This window comes from Pelodiscus sinensis, chromosome 6 (assembly GCF_052426305.1).
Source record: "Pelodiscus sinensis isolate ZL-2025 chromosome 6, ASM5242630v1, whole genome shotgun sequence".
Taxonomy (NCBI): Eukaryota; Metazoa; Chordata; order Testudines; family Trionychidae; genus Pelodiscus; species Pelodiscus sinensis.
The window spans coordinates 11902073-11917610 of record NC_143057.1 but is presented as its reverse complement, the minus strand read 5'-3'; the positions used below and the strand labels follow the sequence as shown (position 1 = coordinate 11917610).

General features: G+C 45.3%; 1 protein-coding gene across 1 annotated transcript in view; it reads left to right on the top strand.

Annotated features, from left to right (window-relative positions):
- LOC149524119 (E3 ubiquitin-protein ligase Topors-like) overlaps window positions 1-15538 on the top strand; it is a 36448-nt gene that overhangs the window by 8355 nt on the left and 12555 nt on the right. The gene's annotated exons all lie outside the window — the stretch shown is intronic.

Sequence of the window (15538 nt, the reverse complement as noted above, 5' to 3'; positions counted from 1 at the left end):
ATTTTTAAACGCTTGACATTGGCAATGCTGCAGGTACGCTGGTGGCACCATGCTGAGCCTTGGCAGGGTGTGAAATGAAAGGAAATCGGGTGAGAGGATGTCCCTCTCTCTGGCCAAGGCTGTAGTGATAGTGAGACCTGCTTCTGGTCTTTAGCAGGAAGGAAGACTGTGCTTCAGGCTTTCAGGATTAGGATGGGGGTGGGCGAACCCTGAAGGACTTCTCCTTCCCCCTCAAAAAATACACTTTTACAATAGGCTAGATCAGCACTTGGACTAGTGAACAAAATCTAATCGGACTTAAACCTACAACAAAAAATGCCTCACATGTCAATATTCAGTTGTGAAATTAGGAAATAAAGAGGGGAAATATTTGATGTGATAACTCTGACTGTCAGGGGTGGCCCATGAACCTAGGCAAACTAGACAGTTGCCTAGAGCAACACTGACCCAGGAGCCCGATGATGACGTCATGGCCATGCGGGGGGGGGGGGGGGAAACAACAATTGCGCTGCCTGCCTGGGGCGCCAGCTGCCGCAGCTGGCCTTGGTCCCTCCTGGTGACTGAACTATGGCTAATGCAGCATTTGCTTCTCTTGGGACTAGCCAAGAGAAGGGGGGAGGGGACGGAACCCAATACTCTGCACTCCAGACACTGACGCCCTTTCCCTGAGTTCACTGTAGATCCCCATCTACCTCCCATGCGGCTGTCCTGACGTGAAGGCAGTGATGTTATTTCCGAAAGGACAGTGTAAAAGACTTTTCCCAGTCAGAAAGAGTCACTGATCACATGAGAGGACTATATCTGTTGAATAGGCTAGGTATCCAAGTTTGAAAATGGTGGATCTATGAGCTAATTTCTGGGAATTCTTATAATCTAGGTCATTGGAGGTGTCAGGATTAGCCGCAATTATTATTAATTGTTTGTATTATAGTAGCGCCAAAAGGCCTGAACCAAAAGCAGAGCCCCATTCAGCTATTTGCTGTGCAAACACAAAGTTCCTGTCCTAGAGAGTTTGAATTCTAACCAGACAAGACACACAGAAGGTAGAAGAAAAAAGAGGTGAAGTGATTTTCTCAATGGCTCACAGCATGGCAGTGGAGAAGCTGGGAAGAGAACCCATCTCCTCACTTCCTGTCCATTAGAACCCATGGCTTCCCAGCTCCGGGTCATAAGACAATATATCTTGTCTGTCTCATTGGCCAAATGGCATAGAGTAAGTGCACTAAAACCCATGAAATACAGAGATTTTGTCTATCGTGTTTTTAAAGCTTTTTGAGATCCTTGGATGACAGGTGCTCTAGAAACAGATTGCTCCATTCTGCTTTTAGCTAAGCAGAGATGAAAGAGGTGGGGTGCTGCTCGTTTAGGAACAGCACTGTTGGAAGCAGGCAGCAGATTTAAAAGGGCATCATCTTCTCCCCCCTGTGAGTCTATGGAAGGCCCGTGGTTTGAGTTCTGTGCACGACCATATCATTCCCTTCACACACACAGGGATGTTCCTGCATGAAACTAAACTGAAGGAGTCAGCAGCATCTTAAACAGATTCTGCTGACACAGGGGGAGTTGCAGGCCTGCAGCATGTAAGGACCCAAGGAATAGCATAGAGATGCTAGGCTTTACTCAAACATCCTGATTCTGGATGTATGCCCAACAGTTCTTGGAGTTTCACTCTCAGATCTCAGGAGGTTTGCAGGATTAGATGGCCAGACACCTTTACCAGTTGGTAAAGTGGCAACTCTGACTCCGCATCCTCTTTCCCCCACAATAGGATGGCTTAAACCTTAGGATATGTCTATACTGCATGCTCAGTTTGGGTGACTGACACCTAGGTCTACACAACATGGATTAGCCTACCCCAAGTTTGTGCGTTCATACAGCAAAGACTTACCTGTGTGACTATCCTCACTGTTTCTGCACTCACCTGTGTGTTGCCTGGAGCATGTCTTACCTCTCCCTTCAGGCAGTGGTGGGAAAACTGCACAAAGGGCATTGGAGGACTATTAGCCACTCAAGTGGTCATGTGTACATCTTCACTGAAAAGTGAATCATAGAATCTAGTCCAGCCCTCTGCCCAACTAAATCAACCCGGCCAGGGCTTTGTCAAGCCGAGACTTCAAAACCTCTAGGGATGGAGATTCCACCACCTCCCTAGCTAACCCATTCCAGTACTTCACCATCCTCCTAATGAAATAGTTTTTCCTAATATCCAACCTATACCTCCCCCACTGCAACTTGAGACCATTGCTCCTTGTTCTGCCATCTGTCACTACTGAGAATAGCCTCTCTTCATCCTTTTTGGAAACTCCCTTCAGGAATTTGAAGGCTTCTATCAAATCCCCCCTCACTCTTCCCTTCTGCAGACTAAACAAACCGAATTCCCTCAATCTCTCTTCATAGGTCATGCACTCCAGCCCCCTAGTCATTTTGTCACCCTCTGCTGGACCCTCTCTAATGCGTCCACATCTTTTCTATAGTGGGGGGCCCAGATCTGGACACAGTAGTCCAGAAGCCACACCAGAGCTGAATAATAGGGAATAATCACTTCTCTAGATCTGCTGGCAATGCTCCTCCTAATGCAACCTAATAAGCCATTAGCCTTCTTGGCTACAAGGGCACACTGTTGACTCATATCCAGCTTCTCATCCACTGTATTCCCCAGGTCCTTTTCTGCAGAACTGCTAGTTAGCCAGTTGGTCCCCAGCCTGTAACAATGCTTGGGATCTTCCATCCCAAGTGCAGGACTCTACACTTGTCCTTGTTGAACCTCATCAGATTTCTTTTGGCCCAATCCTCTAATCTGTCCAGGTCACTCTGGTCCCTATTCCTGCCCTCCAGCATATCTACCTCTCCCCATAGCTTAGAATCATCTGCAAACTTGCTGAGGGTGCAATCCATCCCCTCATCCAGGTCATTAATAGACGTTGAACAAAACCGGTCCTAGAACCGATCCTTGGGGCACTCTGCTAGAAACCAACTGCCAACCTGACATTCAGCCATTGATCACAACCCGTTGAGTTTACAGTCCATGTATCCAATCCATACTCCCTTAACTTGCTGGCAAGAGTATTGTGGGAGACCGTATCAAAAGCTTTGCTAAAGTCATCCCCATATAGTACATCCCCATATCCACAGAGCCAGTTACCTCATCATAGAAGCTAATCAGATTGGTCAGGTATGACTTGCCCTTTGTGAACCCATGTTGATTAGTCCTAATCACTTTCCCCTCTTCCAAGTGCTTCAAAATGGATGGGGCTTTACTCCAACTGAATCTAAAACAAAACTTCATCCCATGCTCCAGCCATGCAAATAAGTGTGTGGATGATAGAGGGGTTTTACGGTAAAAAAGTGTATGCACCCAGGCTAAAACTGCCTTTAGTAGCCAAAGTATTCATTTGGGCTTCTGATTAGTTTTTTCATAGACGATCATGGTTTAAATCCCTTAATCTGCATTTGATCACTACAAAATGCCTAGTGAGCTAAGGTAATGCCTCACTTCTGGTATACGGTAGGAATGTCAGCAAATGTTTTCCAGACCTTAAGTTCTGCTGGGTTGATAACCAGTCAGGTCTTGTGATTTGCCAAGACCATCTTTACATGAATTTGCTCAACTTTTTGTACCCAGTTGTCTTGATCCAGGCCGTTCACTCCCATTTGTCTTGCTGGAATTGGTGCCTGCATTGAGAGGAAGAAATTAAACAAATCTGCTCTCCATTATGCATATGCACTCCCACTGAAATCAGTGGGGTTGCACACAGGTTAAGTGAGAGTAGAACAGGGACTAAAACACATGTGCCAGAGAATGAAGGATTGAAGGAGGCTAGATAAAATTGCAGCTGGGAAAGAAAAGCAAACATACTGTAGGTGAAAATGTAGTGATGAGTGGAAGGGCCTAGCCAGCTGCTCCCTTCTTCCTGACTCAGGAAAGAAAATAGTGTTGAAATGTTTAGGTCACACACAGAGGAGAAAATAGGGTAAGAACCAGACTTGGGAATCTGGAACTGAAGTGCTTCCAAGTTTCAAACACTGCCATAGTGGAAAAACAAAATAAAATAAAATAACCTGCTACTGATTGTGAGGGAAATGAATCTCTTAATGGGAAATGAATGAATCAAAGCAGGCAAATTGTGGGTGCATCTACACAGCAGGGTTTAACTTCAAATAAGTGATGCAAATTGAGCTATGTCAATTGTGTAGCTTATTTTGAAATCGGAAGCATCTACACAGCACTTATTTCAAAATAGAGCACTCTTATACCGACTTTCCTTATTCCTCGTACAATGAGGGTTACAGGAGTCAGAGTAAGAAGCTTGACAATATTTCAACATTATTTCGAAATAACTGCCTACTGTGTAGACACGGACTAAGTTATTTTGAAATAATGTTACTGTGTAGACATACCCTAAGTTTATTATTTTACAAACTTCATTCCGAATAAGGTAAGATGAAACCTTTTGGTTTGCCTCTGAAGCGATACTGCCTCTGATACAGTACCTTGTTGTCAATGTCCATTTGTGCCACAAATGGAAATGCAGCTATTTGTTCTTCACAAATGACTCTTTTACAGTTATAAAGCAGAGAATTTCACCCCGATGTGTGTTAGTGAGTTAAACTTGATATTACTGATATCATTTCTGGCCTTAAAATCAGGTCTCCTGCTGATGTAAATCAATGCAACTCCTTTGACTTCAATAGAACAAGGCTGATTTACACCAACTAAGAATCTGGCTTGAAGAGTCTATAAATCTATTTTGATTTGCATGTGTAATGGTTGCTGAAACAATAATATCCATTTTACGATATGATCCATTTGGTAGAATCATTACATCTTCTTCCCTTTTTGGCTTGCCTCCACTATTCCTGTGGCTATGCCTAATGCCACTCCCAAAGTGCATGCTTTGAATGCATGATTGATGTTAACTCTCCATTTGGTCAGAGAATGCACACACTCTCACTCTTTCTCTTCACGTAGGTAATGCCTCACTTTCCCTGTCCTCCCCTTGTAGCTCAGTTTCATTGCCTTGATGGAAAATCATTGATTAGACCATTTCAAAGAAAGAAAACTGTGTGGTGGGTGGCTGATTATACAGATCCAAGCAACAAAAAAGAGGTTTTTTTGCAGCACATTGGGTCACACTCTCATCTCAGGTACATGAGTGAGACTCTAGGGAAAGATTTTCAAGCTTAGATGACAAAAGTTAGACACTGGATCCACATTTGAGCTCATGAATAAATGACCTGATTTTTGGAAAGGCAGACCACCCATGACTGTAACTGAAGACAATGTCAGCTATGGATACGAATTGCCTATGGAAATCAGACCACTTATTTAGAAGCATAAATGTGTATTTAGGTGCCTGATTTTTAGGTGTACAATTTAGAACACTTTTGCCCTATTAAGGTCTGTGAGGTTACACTGAGATAATTGACAGCAGAATTTTGCCCATTTGGCCCACTCTCTTTTCACAACGTATGCTGCAGGCTTGCAGGACTATTCCTGCAAGGCAATACCCCAATTGCTTCTAGGCAGTTGTGGTTCCACTGCTTCAGTACAGGTTAGTCTCCTCCAAGAAGCACATGGAGCAAAGTTGAAGGCTTCCAAGAATATTTCAGAGCTGGATCCTGCTTTTGACAAGGTACAAACTAAAAACAGAGGATTCACATAAGGGTTCCATCCTGCAAGTTGCTGAGCACCCTGAGCCTGATCCATGCGTACCGTCAAGCACATGAGGAATCCCATCAATCTGAACGGGATTATTCACAAGCTTAGAGTTAAGCACATGCTTACATTATGAGTTTTCCTGGATCAGGGTCAGAATACTCAGCCGCTTGCAGGACTGTGCTTATAATTCATATTAACCATCCCAAACCTTAGAAAGGGTTCACACATTCGTAGCTAATGTGCTATTGCCACAGCAAATAGTGATAATCATGTATGTTAAATTAAAAAAGGAGCATTTGCCTCCTCATTGCTGGACTGCTTCCTTTAACAGAGTCCTCTTTGTAGGGCCTTCTTTTGGCTCCTATTTGTGGTAGAAATATTGGCTGTCATCCCCTGTCTAAAAAAGATAAGAGTTGTAGCTGTTCCGATAGCACCATTGAATAACTCTTTGAATGGATAGCATGCAGGACAACTTTTAAATTCCCCTGTCTTTCAATTTGTTTTGGCTTTGTCTTGGAATGGTTTGGAATCCAGTATCAGGATGGTCTTCTCTGGCAAAAGTTAGAAAGGAACAACAGTGGAACCTCACTTATTCTCACCTGGCTGTCTTGTGCTCTCTTGGCTATTTCAAAAGATATTAACCAGATTGTTATGCCCAAAATGTCAGGGCTGGCTCACAACATTTTGGCACCTGAGGCGGGGAGCTCAAATGATGCCCCCATACCCTCTCGCTTGGGCCAAAACTTTGAAAGGTCTCAATTCTGCCTTCTTCCTGTTCTACTTCTCTCATGGTACTGCTCTGCTACCTACATATGCACCAGTGGCAGAGCCGGCCAAAGCTATGGGCTGACCAGGCTACTGCCCAGGGCGCCCCATTGTAGGGGGTTCCACATGGGGCTGCCGGGCTGGGTGGGGGCAGGACTGCGCATGCGCTGCATGCCTGGGACGGCCGCGCACCCAAGGGCAAGGCCATGCATGTGCTGCGCACCTGGGGCGGTGCTGAGCATGCACCATGCACCTAGGGTAGTGCCACGCATGGGGTATGCGCTGCGCTCCTGGGGCCCAGAGGCACTGTGTGCCCGGGGACGTGGCCACACTTTCAGGGCTTGGGGAGCACAAATGGCTCGGGCCAGTCCTGACCAGCAGCAGACACAATTTTCTACACTCTGGGTCCTAGTGGTGCCCTTCCCCCCCTCCCCCCCCCCCCCCAGTCTGGCACCTGAGGTGCCTGCCTCAGTTCGCCTCATTGTAAGGCCAACCCTGCAAAATGTTGCCTTTCTTTCAAAAGCATATTTTTAATCCAAAGCATTTGAAAAGCATGTCAGACACTAATTATAAGAGTGCTTTAAAATCATGAGATTTTTATACACCAAACAAATCTCATTGGGTTTACCGCCTTCAGATTTTTGAGCCTTCTCAGTAGGGATATTAAATGTGTTTATTCAAGTAAACATGTAACCACTGAAAATGTCAGTGGTTAGATGGGTACATGCAGGTGGGGGGCCAGAGGCAGCTCCCTGAGAGCCAGTGCATGGGAAAGCCAGTTTTTAAGCCAGTTGCCCATGAGCACCAGCTTCCACCTGATACCACCCACTTCATGCTGCTGCCTCTGACACAGAGGGATCCGCATATAAGCGTGCACATTAACTTTTGAGCCCTGGCTCATTGGTTAACTGTGTACACGGTTACACATTCACATCCCTGCTTCTCAGTGAAGCTACCCTCCTTCATTTGTGTGTGGTCAGCTCAACCCTAAAATTAATTGGCACCCCCTCTTACACTCCTCCTCCAGTCAGAATCCTCACCTGAACTCATGCTCCCTCCTGGACCCTGAACCCCCTGCTGCACCCCAGTTTCCTGCCCTCCTTCATCCAAACTACCTCCCAGATCCTATCCTTCATACCCCAGTCCCTTACCCCAATCTCCCTTCTGCACCCAACTTCCATCCCAGACCTCACTCCTCTTCTTAATATCATTGGAAGAGTGTAGCCCTTGGCCACTTATGAAATCTTGGAGTGGCCCCACATCAAATATTATTGCCCACCCCTGAACTAACTGATCACAGTAGTGCCTTCTGGTCATAGACTCCATGACTCTGTATAGTTCTAATTTTTTTTAATATATGATTAAGTTGGAAGGTGTTGATAGGTGATATCAAGTGAGTCTTTGATCCAAACTCGATGGCAGACATCATTAAAGCGAATGGACCAATTAAACCCCTTTCTGTAGTGAAGACAGGTGGAAACAATGAGGGGTCACCCATGGCAGTGGGCCACATGGCAGATCAAAGCTAAGCCATGTGGATTGAGGGATTTGTCTGGAGCAAATGCAGGACCTAGGAGGTTTGGTTTTCAAATTGTGAGTGTCAGAAGCAGCCAGCCAGAGAAGCAGCAGAAGTAGTGAGTGGAATCCTGAGAGGAAGCAGAGAGTCTCACTGACAGAGGTTACTGGAGTGGCAGACTTGGGGATTTCTGAGCAAGGAAACTGCTTGTCCTTGTTTGTTCTCACTCTGCTCAGGGGAAGAGGATACACCAAAGAAGAACTGCAACCTGACTCGTGTGGTCAGCTTCTCCTTCTAATGGGAACAATCCTGAGTCCCTGAAAGAGTAACAATATGAAAAATATACAAAAAAAAATGTGCAAAAAGTCAAATGAAAGTGCGACATTCCCCATAGAACTGCCAAAGAACCAGTTTTTCTAAGAATTACAAGCTACAGGCCCAATGCTGTGTATGCACTTGTGTTGGAAGCCCCACAACGGAGTGCTAAAACACTAACGAGTATGATTCAGATATTTCCTTTTGGTAATCCCCCACTAACAAACCCCCACCCAAAGCATTTCAGATGATAGAGGAAAATTCTTTCCCCACTAGGAAAACTCATGGACTTAATATGGTGTCTGCAACCTATTATTGTTCACTATGCTTTGATGTTCTATATCTTGTCCATTAAAATTGTAAGCTCTTTGAAACAGGGACTGTTTATTTATGCAGCCCATTGCACAATGAGACTCTGATCTCAGTTGGGCTTCTTAGTGAAACAAATACTACTAATGATTTCATGTATTATATTAGTGTTTCACATTGGGGATGGGTGAATGGAACAATTCCTTTCCTAGATTGCATGACTTTTGCCCATATTTGATGAGCTGAACATTTCCAAACAGTGTTGCCTGATATTAGCACTCTTAGGCTACGTCTGCATTGGCACCCCTTTCCGGAAAAGGGATGCTAATGTAGACTTTGGAATTGCAAATTCCGCGGGGCATTTAAATACCCCCCGCAGCATTTGCATTTACATGGCTGCCGCTTTTTTCCGGCTTGGGGATAAGCTGGAGAAAAGCGCCAGTCTAGACGTGATTCTCCGGAAAATAAGTCCTTGAAAGTAGGAATAAGAAATCCTCCGGAAAAGGGCTTATTTTCCGGAGAATCACGTCTAGACTGGCGCTTTTCTCCGGCTTATCCCCAAGCCGGAAAAAAGCGGCAGCCATGTAAATGCAAATGCCGCGGGGGATATTTAAAGTCTACATTAGCATCCCTTTTCCGGAAAGGGGTGCCAATGTAGACACAGCCTTAGGGTACATCTACACTTGCCCCCTAGTTCGAACTAGGGAGGCAAATGACAGCGACCAAAGTTGCTAATGAAGTGCAGGATTTAAATATCCTGCGCTTGATTAGCATAGTCGCAGCCGGTCGCCATTTTGGATTTAACTTTCAGAGTATAGACACAGTATTCCAAGAAAAATCCCTTAACTCGTAGTAACTGGTACTCCTCATAAAGTATCCCACGTTTCATTAGCAACTTTGGTCACCTTCATTTGCCTCCCTAGTTCGAACTAGGAGGCAAGTGTAGACGTACCCTTAGAGTGTTTGATCTTTGAATCCTTATTCTGATTAGGGATCTTAAATATTTCTTAATTGAAAAGTTGATTAACCTCATGAATTCTTCTCGGTTAATCGACTATTCTATAGTCCTCGGGGGGTGTGGCCAGAAGCCAGTGCACTCTGGCCCCATTCTCAAGGAGCCCCCTGCCACTCTGCACTGCTGCCTCTGTATCAGAGACAGCAGCATGGGCTGCCAGGTGAGAACTGGTTCACGAGAGAAGTTCCCTCGGAGACCAGCTGCTTGGTGTCCATGAGGTGGCAGCAGTCCCTGTCCGGAGAGGGGAGGGGAGGGGAAAGGGCATGAGCTCCTGGACCTGGCATGAGCTGGAACTGAGCCCAGCTGCCTGCCCACCTGACTCCTAATACACTTTAAATGCAGAGCCACAGTGGGCGTAGATCACAGACCCAGTGCAAGCCAGGACTGAGCTGGGCTGCTGGCCAGCCTGCTGAAAAATGTATTGGCAAGGGCCGGGAAGGAGGGAAGGGAAATGTGTGTAGTCTACAGTATTAACCTATAAACTTTTGCTTATCGGTTAATCAGTTAATAGACTACACTATTAAATCTCTAATTCTAATATTGTCATCAGCAGACAGGCAGCACACACAGAGAAGGACCGAAACCTAAAAGCTTGTTTTATTTGTTAATGGATTGTAGTTCTAGCTGATGCAAACTGGATTTCAACAGCGCTATGTGGATCTAGCTGAGAATTTTCAATAGTGTCCAAGTTTTTAAATGGTTATTGGTCAAATAAGAACAGCTTTGCATGCAAACTATATCAACAACTGATCGCTTTTTCACATACCAAAGGGACTGCTCTGCGGGAGATGTCCCTCCATCATATGTAAACACAGCTACAGGTACACTCCAGATCAATACAACATAACACACATTAGTACAATGGAGAAAACAGATCCTTACATATGTCAGATACACTTAAAAATAAATTGGCATAGATTTAGTGCTGTGCCTGTGTCTGTATTGTCTTCTTTCTGAAGCTAATTGAATTATGCTCACACTCTTTTTTTCTCTTTAGATAGTGTCATTAATTAGATTAATTTCATTAATGGAATTAATTAATGTAATTAATATTTACTACGCACATTTTTCTTTTATTTTTCAATGAGCATGTCCAAATAACTTTTCTCTCCTAGATCAAAACCTCCTTAGTGCTTGGTGTTTTCTCTCCCTGGAGGTTCTGATACACAGTGTGCACTTACAGTATGTCTTCTCTTTCCTGTCACTCAGGTTAACTTCTCCAGAGCTGAGAAGAGCTGTCTGTAACTTGAAAGCGTTTCCCTTCTACCAGCAGAAGTTGGTCCAAGAAAAGATATCACCCAATCACTTTGTCTTTCTTTTGAAAAGCAGCAGCCTATGCAGTTCTTCAATTTAACTTAAAGTGCTAAAACAGAGAGGGCATTTCAGACAACAAAAAGCAAATACCATCACCATGGAGCATAATTACAAGCTGTTCTGAGCACACACAGGATCATACATAACCCTGGTTTCCTCTTACTAGCACTTTAACCCAGGTTCTTGGTGGGGTCTTTTGATTTCAAAGGTGTGGAGACACTAGTCAGCTTTTGGTAGAGCATAGGGTGACCATGCATCCTGTTTTGGCTGAGATAGACCCCCTCTTAAGCCCTGTCCTGGAAGTCCCAACTTTTGACAAAACTGGGCATTTTTGAACCATTTGATCCTCAGCTGGCAACAGGAATTAGACAAACACTTAGTTTTGCCCAAAAAGTCAAGCACTCCCCCACCCCAAGAAAGCACTGCAGAATGTTCAGGGAGCTACATTGAGCAGTGCCAAGGAGCTGGGGGCATGACTGTCAGGCCAGCCCCACAAGAGAGGGGATACAACCTAGCGCCAGCCCAGCACCAGGAAGGAGCCTGTTGGCATAGCCTCATCCAGTAGCCCATTTTCACTTTGGGTCATCCAACCCTAGCAGTGTAGAGGGTGAGATGATGTCGCTCCTTGACACCCATCCTAAGGAGCAGATTCTAGTTCGGGAATTCCAGAGAGAAGTCACGTGGCGCACCTGAAACAGTCACCCAAGGGAAGTGTCTGGGAAATGGCCTGAAAGACAAGCCCCATTTTGAACTAAGAGATGGGGACTTGCCCTGCTCTCGTGTTTGTTTGGGTAACTTACATTAGAGGAATTGTCAGGGGAGGAGGGAAGAGAGAAAGGGAGCGCCAAGCCCTTACTGGACCCAAAGTGTCGATCTGCGAATGGCTAACCAAGGATCAGCTGGAGCAATGTGTGTGCCGGCCTCACCCCAAAACACCTCCATTATATCCCAGACTCAGTCGTGACGCAGGATAAAGTGTGCTCCTCACATCCCAGCTGCCTCCTTTTCTAGCTGCTCTAAGCAATGCAGAGAGGCCAAGGATCTGGCTCTGGTCTGCGAATGAGAATCGTTGTCTACAGGGGGCTCAAACACACAGACAGACTCAAGCTGTCTGTGAAGAACGTTGGCCTTTAGACCTTCAGTCCCGCAGGACATTCTGGTTTTCGCTTTCAGCTTGAAATGGATGCCAGACATTTGGAAACCTGGGCTTGCTAGAAGAAGTTTATTCACTAAAGCATCCCTTCCTCTTGTTGTAATTTTTATTTTCAAACAAGCTCCCTCATCAAAGCAAGTGAATAGTGTGGGTAAAATGCAAACAGCTGGGCTAATATTATGTTTTTCATTCCCCAAACAAATGTCACAATGGTTTAAAGACCAGCCTCGCATGTGGGAGGATTACAAGGAGCAGCTGATACGGCCTTTCTGAAATCCTTCCTGCTTTTGAACTTAAGAGAAAAAGACAGCGAGCAGGATTTTCAAAACCTGGCCCAGCTCAGGTGAAAGACAGGAGCCTTTTCAGACTCTCATTTGCTACCTCAGAGATAGTGCCACCGTTCTCTTCTTCAAAGTGTATCTCAGGGGTCACAAACTCCTGGCCCACGGGCCACCCCCGGCCACAGCAATTGCGCAATCCGACCCGAGTCCCGGCATGCTGGGTGGGGGAGGAGTAGGGAGCTGTCTGTTCCCGCTCCCATTGCTCAAGCCCTGCCCCTTTCTGCCACCACTCCGCCCTCTCTCCTTCATGGCACCCCATCCCCCAAGGACACGGCTTTAGGGATCACCAGTGGGGAGGCCTGAGGCAGGGTGGCAGCAGTGGTGGACACCCCCCCATACTCCCTGCAGCAGCAGGAGCAGTGGGGAAATGGAGCGAGTATGCCTGCCCAGTGTGCTCCACTTCCCTGTGACTCCTGCTGCTGCAGGGTGTGTGTGTGTGGTGTGGGGGGGGGGGGGGCACCACAGCTGCCATGCAGTGCCAGGTCCCTTGGTGATCTCTGAAGGGGCAGGGCTTGGGGGACAGTAAGAGACAGGCTCCCCCCCCCCCCCCCGGCTCATTGGGATTCCCAGGCCAGAATGTGCAACTGTTCAGGCAGGGGCTGGCCCACAGGCTGGGAGCTGGAGACCCCTGAGATACAGTGTGAAGAAGAGAACAATGGCACTTCGTCTCAGCTAGGCACCGTGAGTCTGAAAAGGCTCCTGTCTTTTACTTGAGTTGGACCAGGTTGGGTCAATGATATTCAGGGATATATACAGGTATATAGATATGAGAGAGACATGCAGCTGTAAGACAAAACCACTGCAGAGTGTAAACACTGCACAGTCCTAAACGACACATTGCACTACTGCCGCGTTAATTAGCAAGGCAAGCCACCCAATTATCAGAGGGAAAATGCTGGTTCCAGACACCTATTCAGAGGAAATACAGTGATTTTAATGAGCTGGTAATTTACAGTGTTGGATTGGAGAGCAGCTGGATCTTTGCCGGGAGTAGGGCAGTCTCCTTACAATCCTAGCATTTAATTAAGGGGGGGGGATGGTGGATTCATTCAGCAAACTCTTGTGTAATTCCATCTGCTTTGCACTAGGAACAGGACAGGAAGCAATTGCCAGTGCACTTGAGGCCTACATCTGGCAAAAACATGTTTCAAAGAGTTTATAAATCCTGCACTCAACCAAAAAAAAAAAAAAAAAAAAAAAAAAAAGGAAAAGAAGGGGAGGGAACAACTGCAGGAGTTGGTGGGACACACGAGACAAGGGGCACTTTCTTTGTGGGATACTGTGCAGGCCCTCGTTCATGCTGGAAGAAGAAAGCTTTATGATTCTGGGGCACATAATTGATAGCAGTTGACAAAGAGTGTTTGTTCAGGCTGATATGGAAACTGAAAGAGCTTGCAGACTCTCACCTCTGCATTTCCCTTTCCTCTCTGGTTGGTGCTCAGAGGAAACAAGGCCTCTGGGGCTGTCTAGGCCAGGTTTGATGGCAGGCCAACTCTTTGTTCTTGACTACTGGAACTGCAGGCAGGCATATAGACCCTTTTGTGGTAAGTTGTTGACTCAATGCACTGGGATTTTTATTGGGATTTTATTGAGCTGAGGTATATACAAGACTATAAATCACTACACAAGCATTTCCTTTCATTCGAGATGGATTCTTCTAAAGCCCTCAGCTCTGAACTTCCTGGAAATTTGAGGCTCCAATTTTGCTGCTTGGATCCTTCCAATTTGGGGTTCAAATTTGGCTGTTTGAATATAAATTTTAAGGGGCCAAATCCACAGCTGGCGTAAATTGGGCATAGCTCCAGTGAAATCAGTGCAACTTTCCAGTGTATACCTGCTGAAGATTTCACCTTTTATGTTGTTATTTTTCAAAAATACCCTTCACAGGCCTTCCCTGCTAAAATCTCACAGCTGGTAGGTACTACTCAGACCATAGACACTCACATTACGATCACTGCAGGCAATAAGTTGCAACTATGCAGCTTCATTGGAGAGCCATCTGGAATCCCTCTTCTCTCCTGCCTTCCCTTTTCTCTCCTTTCACCCTCAAAGGCCTTTCATAGGAAGGTTTTCACAGGAAGGTTTTCCGTTTGCCACAGTGACAGGCCCAGGATTGGTTTTTAGAACTCAGTTGATGCAATACAGTAATTACTCATTTAACATGTGCCTGCTTAACACGTTTTTGTAATAGCACGATTTATTTTTTAGGGAACGTTTTTTGAATAACATGACCATCTCCAAAAAATATGAAAATAATCAAGTGGCAGACTACTTTGCGTGGTGGTAAATGTTGGTGAAAACAGTGGTAATACACGAGTGGATGAGTAGACGTGGTCACAGTGCTCCTCCGCTCACTCATGTGTTTATCTTTGAGTTTTAACAAACCACTGCAACTTGTGTTGCTAGAGATCTTGTGTTGCTAGATATCTTGCTGTGAAGTGTATGACGTACATGTATTATCCCTTATCATGAGTGAATATGCATGAGTCTAGTGTGCGCATGATCTGTGCCCAAGCTGAGAAAATTAAGGAAAGTTGCAAAAATGCAACACCAGTGAATGCTAAGAAGGTTGTTTGTACACAGTCTCACCTAATGGAAAATATGTAGAGGAGATCTACATCATCTAATGTTGACGATGACCTAGCACCAACAAAAAATTGACTTCACCACCACCACCTGAAACGCAACCCCTACCTTTTCCATTATGTTTAATGGGAAAATTGACCCCGCATAGCACGTTTTTCTTAGCACGAACATTTTCAGAAACGCATCTATCGTGTTAAATGAGGAATTACTGTATTGCTGTTACCTGAATAAGAGAAATTCCTAGTGACATTGAGGATCTGTCCATAGCAAAAGGAAAATATACTATGTTTATATTTGATCCTTTTAAAGTGATCTCTCCCCGGCCCATGGGGAAAAAACATGGCTGTGCTCTTTTTTGCTTTCTGTGATCTATAAAGGCCTGCTTTTTAACTTTACAAATTCAGGTTCCATCTCACCTAGAAGGTTTTTATGCTGGTTGGGGAACTGACGAATTGATGAGATCACAAGACCTAGGAGAATGAAAGTCGAACAGTGGAAGAGGAAGGAATTTTTAGTCAGGCTCTTGAAAAATCTGAATGTTGGTTAACACCTATTTGATGTCTAA